The sequence below is a fragment of the Ictidomys tridecemlineatus genome, chromosome 8, assembly GCF_052094955.1.
Source record: "Ictidomys tridecemlineatus isolate mIctTri1 chromosome 8, mIctTri1.hap1, whole genome shotgun sequence".
Lineage (NCBI taxonomy): Eukaryota > Metazoa > Chordata > Mammalia > Rodentia > Sciuridae > Ictidomys > Ictidomys tridecemlineatus.
Genome location: NC_135484.1, coordinates 136247591 through 136257465, shown reverse-complemented (window position 1 = coordinate 136257465; position 9875 = coordinate 136247591). Strand labels below are relative to the sequence as shown.

Sequence of the window (9875 nt, the reverse complement as noted above, 5' to 3'; positions counted from 1 at the left end):
TTCTTTATGACTGATGAATCTCAGTTTATATGTGCACCATACACACACACACATACACAAAAAAAAAAAACTCAAAATGGTTTCATACATGTAAACATAAAGAAAAAATATAGGGGAAAACCTTTGTGTATTTTAATCTTCAATGCTGATCTCAGAGTGTATCTGTTTTCTAATAAAATAATTTGTAAACAAATCATTTTCCAGGGACAAAAGCAAAAGAGCAAAGTGTATTAATAATGCTTGTCATTTAACATCATTATGTGAGACTAAAAATTATATTTAGTGTTTTCTTATACAACTATGAGTTTTTGTTTTTATAAAGTATCTTCAGTAATTTGTACAAGAGTACTGTCTACAACAGTTTAGCAGTATTTAAGCATATTGACTCAGAAGTAAACTGCAATACCTGCTATACCATATTTACTAGCAGTTTGTAATAGTCTTAAATCTCTGATTTAATAACAGAAAGGCTTTATTTCTTCTTTTGGAATGATAAGTGACAATTATGATGTCCACATTCTAATGGAGCTCTGAGTGTCTTTATTCATCTTTTGCATTGAAGATGAAATTTACTAAGTTAGAAGATGTGGTTTTTTTCAATTATTGATGGGGACAATTTTCCTCTCATTTCTGTTTGGACTAAAATCACCATTCTGGAATATGCTGGGTTTTCTTTTAGAGGTGAACATACATAGCCACAAAGATGGTTATAATGACAGACATAATTTGAAGATGGAAGATGTTCTGGGAAATCTACACCTTGAGAACTGATAATGTCCATGTTCCCTTCACAGTCCTTGATGTCTACTAAGACAATAAAGTCTGGGGGGCTGGGATTGAGCCCATGGCAAAACTTAGTGTTATGGTATGACATATAAAAGTGTCTGAATCAATCCTGTATACCATATAGTATACTTTCAGTGCTGTAACCCATGTAATCCTATTTCCAAGTTGGTAGAGAAAAATAAGATATTTAAATGTTGATTCTGAAATTATTAATTCAACATCATATAGATTTCCAAGAAATTTTCTATAAGCCTTGATGGAAACAGTTATCTTTTTTGAAATTTTAACCCCTTTCCAGCCCGATGTATCTTGATTGTAACCTAAAACTTCTTGAGCAGTTTGTTGGGCGATTGCCCAGCATTCCTCTATCTCACAGTCTTTGTACTTCGCTTAGAAAACTCTTCTGCAATGTGTTTACACAGCTGATGCAGTTTGATTGGTTTATTTGTTTAAATGTCACTTCCTTTCCTAACATTAATCTAGTCCAGAATTTTACCAATCATTGAGACTTTTCTCCAAATCCTCATAGAAACCTCCGTATCCGTATCTGTTAACCTGGTGACATATCTGATGAGCTGGAAAACATTCAGATGGAATATTAGGGATATTTGCAAGGACAGGGCATGGGTTTCAATGCCCTCAAGTCTCCTCCTTGCCTGTTTGCTTTCCACAGCCCCAGGTGAAGAGACCTGCCTGTGGGCTTTGCAGAGATTCCTAGAATGGCTGGGGACGTAGGGCACTGTGACCTGGACCAGGTCCAGAACCACCCCCTCCCAACCCAGAAAGCAGACAGGGAGAAACTCCACACCCCCACAGGGGCCACGGCTTAACGCCTGAAGGGCCCCTACCCTGGACTCCTGCTTTGTGATCTTTGATTTGGCATCAATTTCATGTATGCAATACCTAAAATGTGACCCATAAAATAACAAATTGATCAATTAGACTACATTGAAATTACATTTTTTCCTACTCTTCAAAAGAGACTCCCAAAAAAATTTTTTTAAAAATTAAAACTGAAAAGACAAGCCACAGACTGGGAGAAAAATCATTGTGAAACATATATCTGATAAAAGTTTTATATCCAAAATGTATAAAGAACTTTCAAACCTCAACAATGAAAAAACTAACATCCAATTTAGAAACCGATGAATAGATGCTTCATCAAATGCCAAACCTGAGAATCATTCAGGTCAGCATTGACCCCTGTTCAGTCCTTGGCACTGTAAGCTCTGTGAAGATGTTAAGAGGAATGAACTCTGCTTCCCAGTGTCATCTTAGATATGTTGAGGACTCACTGTGTGCTAGTCACTATTTGTTTTATCTGAAAGGGCTTCTGATTCAGGATGGTATGCATTTACACCCCCATCTCTGCCTCCACGGAAACTCCTTCCCTTCCCCTGGAGTTACATGGCACAAATATTGGAAATTGTACATCATAAATTGGAAAGATCATCAAACCAAAAATACTTGTAATACGCCTAACCTTTCCAACAACCTTAGCTTGGCAACACAGTGCACGATAGAGAATCAGTTATTTCTGCTCATGACTTGTGGCTGACTGGGAGCTATTTAGCCTCACCAGAGAGGATAGGATTGTGTAATGCTAGCCCAGGAAATTCTGAGTACAGTTTCTACTGAACGTGTAGCACCTCCAAACCATTATATAGTTGAAAAATCATAGATCAAACTCTGCAATCAGGGATTGTCTGTAGTCTAAACCTACAAATAGGACAGCGAATGATGTCAAACATATAATCCTGTGGCTAGGAAGAGAGTGGGAAGAGGGATAGCCGTGGTCAAGGAATTCCAGCATGTCTTTGGAAATTGGAAAGTGAACACGGAGTCTCCTCTAATGAAACCTCAGAGGAATTGGGCCTGGGGGTTCGAGTAGAGGAAACAGCCAGCTGAACCTGAGCCTGAAGGATTGAGAAGTGGGGCAAAAGGCAGAGAGATTGGCCAAAGGTTTCCAAAGGAACAGACCCCCTACACACACCCCACCTTCTGATGCTTTCTCTCCATAGGAAAAATAAAACACATTTTTTTTTTAAATAGAGAGTTCATCTCTTAACACACCTTAAATAACTGTGGGAAACTAAGACAATTAGCACCCTATTGTCTCAGCATCCTCCCCAGCATCCAGCCAGCACAGGCCAAAACATGCTCCTCCCTCTTCTGCACCCAAGGAAGCCATGTGATTCAGCAACAGTGCGTCATAGCCAGTTGTGTCCCCAACATCGACAGCCCTAAAGACTCAGACCCACATTCCCTAAACTGTGTTTGGGAATTATTGAGGACTCTTCTTTCTAAGTCCTGACCCTACCCAAGCCCAAGTTCATTAGGTGACCCTGGTTCTGCTTCTGCAACAAAAATAAAGGTAATCAAGTTTGATTTCCCCAATTTCTCATCTATCATTTCAAACCCTTATCTTAAGTGGACCTCATTCTTAACTGTGCCTCACTTTTAATTTTGAGACAGGGTCTTGCTAAGTTGCTTAGGGCCTCGCTAGGTTGCTGAGGCTTGCTAACTTTGAATTTGCAATGCTTCTGCCTGTGCCTCCTGAGGTGTGGGAATTACAGGTATGTACCATCACAGAGAGGTGCCCCTTTTGTCAAAGATCAGTGTGTCCATGTGAATACACAGAGCTTTAAATGGGGCTATGCCATGGGTCAGACCCAAGGGTGGAAACAGAAGCACCCCACACACTATCACTGTCAATGGCCCATTTCGGGGATTGTGCTTCCCAAACCTGTGTTTACAGGATTACAGAATTAGGGATCCATTTCCACCAGAGAATGCAGCAAGAGTCCAACTACATAATAAGCTATGGCTGCAGCTGGGCACTTTGGACTCCTTGGAAAGAGTCACCATCTTAGTGGAGAAATCCACTCTGATCACCAAGAGATAATAGAACTGTTGGCCCCCACTGGAGACAGTTAGAAAATGCTTGGCATCCATGCCTGGCACCCCAGTTAGCACCCAAATAATCTCCTTGTGTGCCATTGTGTACTCCCTTCCCCAAATGACATAGTAAATGGACATAATAGCAACTGTGGCCCAAGCAGGGCAGACCCCCTTCCAGGGAGAAATAGCTCAGTGATGAGCACAGGGCCTTTAAATGTCATCCGCTGTATGGATTTACTAGAGCTATTGAGATCTGTCTTTCCCAAGGCTCCTTCCTACAGAGTTCTCTGATGGAGGCAAGGGAATAAGGGCTGCCACTTGGGCCCAATATGGTCAACTCTGACAGCTATTTCAACTCTGAAGATCCATTGCAGTCAACAGAGGCTTTGGGGATCTGCCTTATAACTTTTCTTCTCCTTCTGTCCAATCCTGCTTTCTCTCCCTCCCTGCCAAGGGTAATCCCTAGTAAACACAATCAATACTTGATCTAAACTCTCTCCACTTATGTTTTCTGAGAATCCAACTTGGGTCCAGCTTCCCCTGTGGCCTCTTCTCATCTCACCCAGACACCCGTGTGCCATTTCATCCAGGGCCGTGATTTTGCTCATCAACTTGTCTCTCAAGTGGGAATCTGCAGTGAGCATTGCGTACCCGACTGCCTGCTGGCTGTTACTGTGTGTCTGTTACACAGCACCTGGCCCCTGCCACACCAGAACTCAGCCTCTCCCTCTCCCCTCTCTCTGACCTGGCCCCAGCCTTATTATATTCCCTGCAGTGTTGAATGTCCCCCTCTCGATCTGGTTCCCAATCCATGCATTTAACCATCTCATTACTGCATACAGCACAGCCCACTCACCTCTCCCACGCTCTTCTCTTCTGTCCTTCTCACCTGCACTGCCCCTGACCTAGTCCAGACCTTGCCCATCTCTGGCCTAGACTGCAGCTATGACATTCTGACGACATTCCCTGTTCCCTCTCTCACTGGCTTTCAATTTGTCTTTCTCACTATCGCCAGAGAGATCTATTAAACCGATAAGTCTGATTGTGCTGCTTCCACTAAAATTCTTCTGCAATGTTTAACCTCAATGCCTTTGCAGACATTCAAGGCCCCTCCCCTTGCCACCCACCCGCTGACTCTATAGTCAGGTGATACTGAATTCTTTGAAGCTGTTAGACCCCAAACCGTATTTGTCCTATGCACCATTGCACACGGTGGGCACCTTTGTGCCTGGGCCTGCCCCTCACATTCCTGCCTGAGAACTGTTCATTCCTAATCATCCCATTGAGGAGCCTTCCCTAGCTCCAGGCAGGCTGGCCCTTCTTCTGTCCTTCATTCTGACCTCCATGGAGCAACCATTTTGTGTAATGGCTTTTTTTGCATGCCCGGTTCCCTCTCAGAGAGCTCCTAAGGACTGCAACAGGATCTTTCATCTGTAATGCAGTGTACAATCTGGGACCCTACTCATAATCAGCATAAAGCAAATATTGAATGGTTATTTGAAAAGAAGGGAATCTACAAGCTCTGGCTCTGCCATTAATTAGCTGTATGCATCTATTCTAGGTCTGTTACCTTAGCTGTAAATTGAGAAGATTGGCTCATATGGTCTCTAAGGCCACCTTTCAGAGTTAATACACTACCAAGATCAGATAAGAATGTAGAATGGTAATGAAATCCACATTCCGCCCACACCCCTACTGCTGGCAAAGAAGAGTGTAATTCTGCAGAAAGCCACCAGGTGGCAGGTGGGAAGGAAGCGGTTACTTTTGCTTTCCCAAAGCTGCAGGCAGGTCCTTAGATTCCCATTCTTAACTGGGGAGCTGTGTCTGAGACAGTCTTTCCTATAGGCTCTGTGATTGTACAACATTCAGATATTGCAGCAGGTACTGTGACCCAATTAGGCTCCAGCTCACGAACACAAAACCATGCAGCAACAGAGGGAGAAAGCAGTGGGTTTGAAGGGAGAGGGTAAGCTGGTCTGGGAGATTTGATTCAGCTCTGCCCTATTTCTGCCACCAGAATAAATTATGAGCCTTTGTCTGGCATGAATTTTATTAGGAATCAAAAATCACAGGATTTTTTTTTCTCAGTGCTGGGGACGGAGCCCAGGGCCCTGTGAATGCTAAGCATGTCTTCTGCCACTGAGCTACCCTTTCAGCCCCAGTCACAGGATCTCAGATGGTGTATAAAAAACTGCTCTGTGGAGAGGACTCCTGTCAGTTTCCTTCCAGGTGCAGAAAGGGAGTCTGGGGCTTATAATGAGGCTGTGCGCCGTAGGAGCTGTCCCTGGGATGCTCAAGGTGTTGACAATGAGTCATAAGAACTTCCAGGATGTTAATAGCTTCATGGAGTTACTCATAAATGAGATCCTTAGGCCTTTAAGCCAAAACCAAACCCAAACTCAATTATAGGTCATGGTTGGTAATGTGCTGTTTGGGTTAATAATAGACTGATTTATCCCATGATAAACATTTTAATCTTAATATATTAATGACTTGATGTGACAGTCTATTTTTAGCTTATGTTGTTTATCTAGCTTAGAATGAAAAGAGAGAAGGGAGGGTAATGGGGGGGATGCTGAATATTCAGTAACCCAGGCTGATAGAGCCCCACCACCACCACCTGACAACACAGATCACAGTAACAGAGAAAAGCACTGGACTGTTAGGCCTGGGATTTTTATGCTCTGACCTAGAAGTGACACATCTCATTCATTCATATAACCCATTAGCTAGAAATGGTCACCTGTTGTTGCATAGCTGCAAGGGATGGGGGGCTGCAAAATGTGGGGAACATATTGAATATTTGGTGTTACCACTGCCTGCCACAGTAACAAAAATTCTGATTTAGGCTGGGGATGGCTGGTAGCTCAATGGCAGAGCACCTACTTAGCATGTACAATTCCCACCACAAAATAATAAGAAGATTGATTAAGAGTTGCCAATGAACATTTCTCAAGATTTTTCTTGAGGAATTCCTAATGGCCTGGAGAAGAAATATCACCTAAAACTGCATTCAGCCTCCTAGTGATCAAACCATTTTGCTTTCTCTCATCTTAAGAGTATATGAGAGCCAGGAGAGGTGGCACATGCCTGTAATCCCAGCGGCTCAGGAGGCTGAGGCAGGAAGATTGTGAATTCAAAGCCAACCTCAGCAAAAGCGAGGGCATTAAGAAACTCAGTGAGATCCTGTCTCTAAATAAAACACAAAATAAGGCTAGGGATGTGACTCAGTGGTCAAGTGCCCCTGAGTTCAATCCTTAGTACCAAAAAAAAAAAAAAAAAAAAGTACATGAGATCCAGGAGCAGTGGTACATGACTATAATCCTTGTGGCTCAGGAGGCTGAGGCAAGAGGATCATGATTTCAAAGCCAGCCTCAGTAACTTAGCAAGGCCCTAAGTAACTTAGCAATACCCTGTCTCAAAATAAAAAATGAAAAGTGGTTAAGTACCTCTGGGTTCAATCTCCAGTACAAAAAAAAAGTATATGATAATTGACATCCTGCTCTTAATCTATTCCTACCACCAAACCCAGCAACTTATCTGCAATGTAACCAATAAGTGCCCTTCTGACCCTGTTACTGTAAATGACAGTCCTATGTTCTGATTTGAAGGTACCTCCTCCACAGCTCCACGAATTTCCACTTCCTCTCACCATCTCAAGGACAGCACATAAACAATGTTTACCTTTCTCTCCCGTATCATCGATTTTTGCCTCCATAGCTATTCCGTTTGGCACGGATATACTGTTGTTTTTCCCATCTTTTTTTTTTTTAATTTTTTAGTTGTTGATGAACAACTAAAAATGATTTTATTTACTTATATGTGATGCTGAGAATCGAACCCAGTGCCTCACACATGCTAGGTAAGCACTGTACCACTGAGCTACAATCCCAGCACCCCCCCCATCTTTTTTTAAAAAAAAGTGTTCTTTACCTCCCTACTCACTCTGATTACCTCCTCTTATCTGTCTGCTTGCTTCTTGTCTTGGAAAAACCCAGTTCTGGCATGTAAGAACCAGCCTCCAAAGACAGGAGAGGCCAAGAGGCTGAAGAAAGAAGTGGTCCAATCTAGAAATGCACAAAGTGCTATTTGTTAGGGGCGTATGACTGAAGTGTGTCTTGAGAGACAGCAAGACAGGAGGATCCTCACACCTCAAGACAGAAGGGAGAGGTTTACATGCTAAGTTAGATGATGGTGGCCACAACTAACTGCCAATTCCCTGGCCTTTCTCAAAAACTATTAACATGTCAAACATCAGTTAAGAAACAGCCCTGCATCCGTTTTTGCTGATTATCTTGACGACTTAGTTTATCCTATAGGATGCGGAATGCATGCCTGGGTCACCTGGTGGGCAAGATATGGTGATGAGCTAGAGGCTATGGTCAGGTCAGGCTGGATCCCCAGGCTTCTACTGCAAAACTCCTGGGGAAAGGGTTTCTGTGTGCTTCCTCCAATTCCTTTGTTCCCTTTCTTTTGAGCTCACTCTGATTGGGTTTCATTCCCTGCAGGTCACTAAACTCCTCCTGCCAGGGTCACCAAAACTCTTTATGTACAAAGCCTACAGCAAAGTCTCAGTCCCTTCCTCACCAGATGGACAGCCCTGGACCTGCAGGTCTCTGCTCTGTCTGGGTGCCCTTGGCTTTCCTGGCCCCTCCCTCTCAGGCTCCTTGGCTGGTTCTTCATCCTTTCTAATCTTTGACATGGGAAGAATAGATTCTTATACCAAACTTTCCTAAAATAAGCAGTCTGTTTCTAGGGAGAACTTGGAGAATATTAGACTTTCCTCAGTGCTGTAAGAATAATGATTTTTTTTTTAATTTCCCCTATTGGTTCTCATATCCCCCAAAAGGCTATTGTCCCCAAACACATCTACCTCTTCTGGCCCTTCACCTCCTTGTCAGTATTGACCCACTTATTCTCCTCAAGTATACACAAAACCCAGCACAGCAGCCACCCCATTAGCATAAAAGGAAAGCCCCAAGGTCTGGTGTTCTACGCAGTTGATCCTCAGTTTACAATGGGGAAATGGGCCAATGAGCCCATCGTGAGTGGAAAGTATCCTAAGTTAAAAATGTATTGACTGCACCCAACCTATCCAGCATCCCAGCTTAGCATCCCAGCACACTGTGGAATGCTGGTTGTCAACCCTCAGGATCACGGGCTGATGAGAACCTGAAGCTGTCACTGCCCATCCTCATGAGAAAGGGTCAGATCACGTATCAATCCAAATTCAAAACTCCAAGGGCAGTTTCCATTGAATGAAAGTCAGTTTTGCACCATCAAGCTAAAAGATCCTTTTAAAAAGCCACCATAAGTCAAAGACTGTCCATACCTCTTAGTTAAATTGTCAATGCAGCTGGATGTGGAAGTGCATGCCTGTAATTCCAGCTGCTCAAGAGGCCGAGGCAAGGAGGATCCTGAGTTCAAAGTCAGACTCAGCAACTTAGTGAGGCCCTAAGGAAATTAGCAAGATCCTGTCTCAAAGAAAAAATAAAAAATTTAAAAAGGACTGTGGTTGTGGCTCAATGGTTAAGCGACCCCTATACATATATACACAAATAAAACGACAATACAGTTTTTTTTTTAATATTTTAGTTGTCAATGCACCTTTATTTTATTTATTGATATATGGTGCTAAGAATCGAACCCAGTGCCCCATACATGCTAGGCAAGCGCTCTGCCACTGAGCCACAACCCCAGCCCAATACAGTTTTCTTAACCAATGAAGTATCAATAAGGTCCTGACTTACCTAGAGGACAACTCAACCTCTGTCCTTAGATTCTGTCCTTAGATTCTGTCTCCACCTAGGGTCACGGTGGAGAAAACCCCTTTCACTCACACCCTGCTGCTGTGAAGGCAAAGGTGGCAGGATCCCGCATTTCACACCAACCCACCATGGTATGGGACCAGCCCTGGCCTCTGCCCTACACGAAGCACAAGTAATGAATACAAAGATTTCTTCCCAGTCAGACTGGCCAGGGGCAGCCTGCTCTTCCTACACCCTTGTATTAGGGAAGGACAGTAACAAGACTCATTACAGATTCGTACATCAAAGCACAGGAAAGGGTTTCCAAGAGCATCCTGACTGCTGCAGGGGGAACCCTGGGTCCTCCCATGCTGATCTCTGCTTCCTGCAGCAACTTTTAACCCATGCTGAACTCTGTCCAATCCAGTATTTGGCCCAGGT

The 9875-nt window shown here is 43.3% G+C and overlaps 1 pseudogene; it reads right to left on the bottom strand.

The window, feature by feature from the left end:
- Positions 1-214: 214 nt before the first annotated feature.
- Positions 215-4331, bottom strand: LOC101971809 (stAR-related lipid transfer protein 6 pseudogene; annotated as a pseudogene).
- Positions 4332-9875: the final 5544 nt, after the last annotated feature.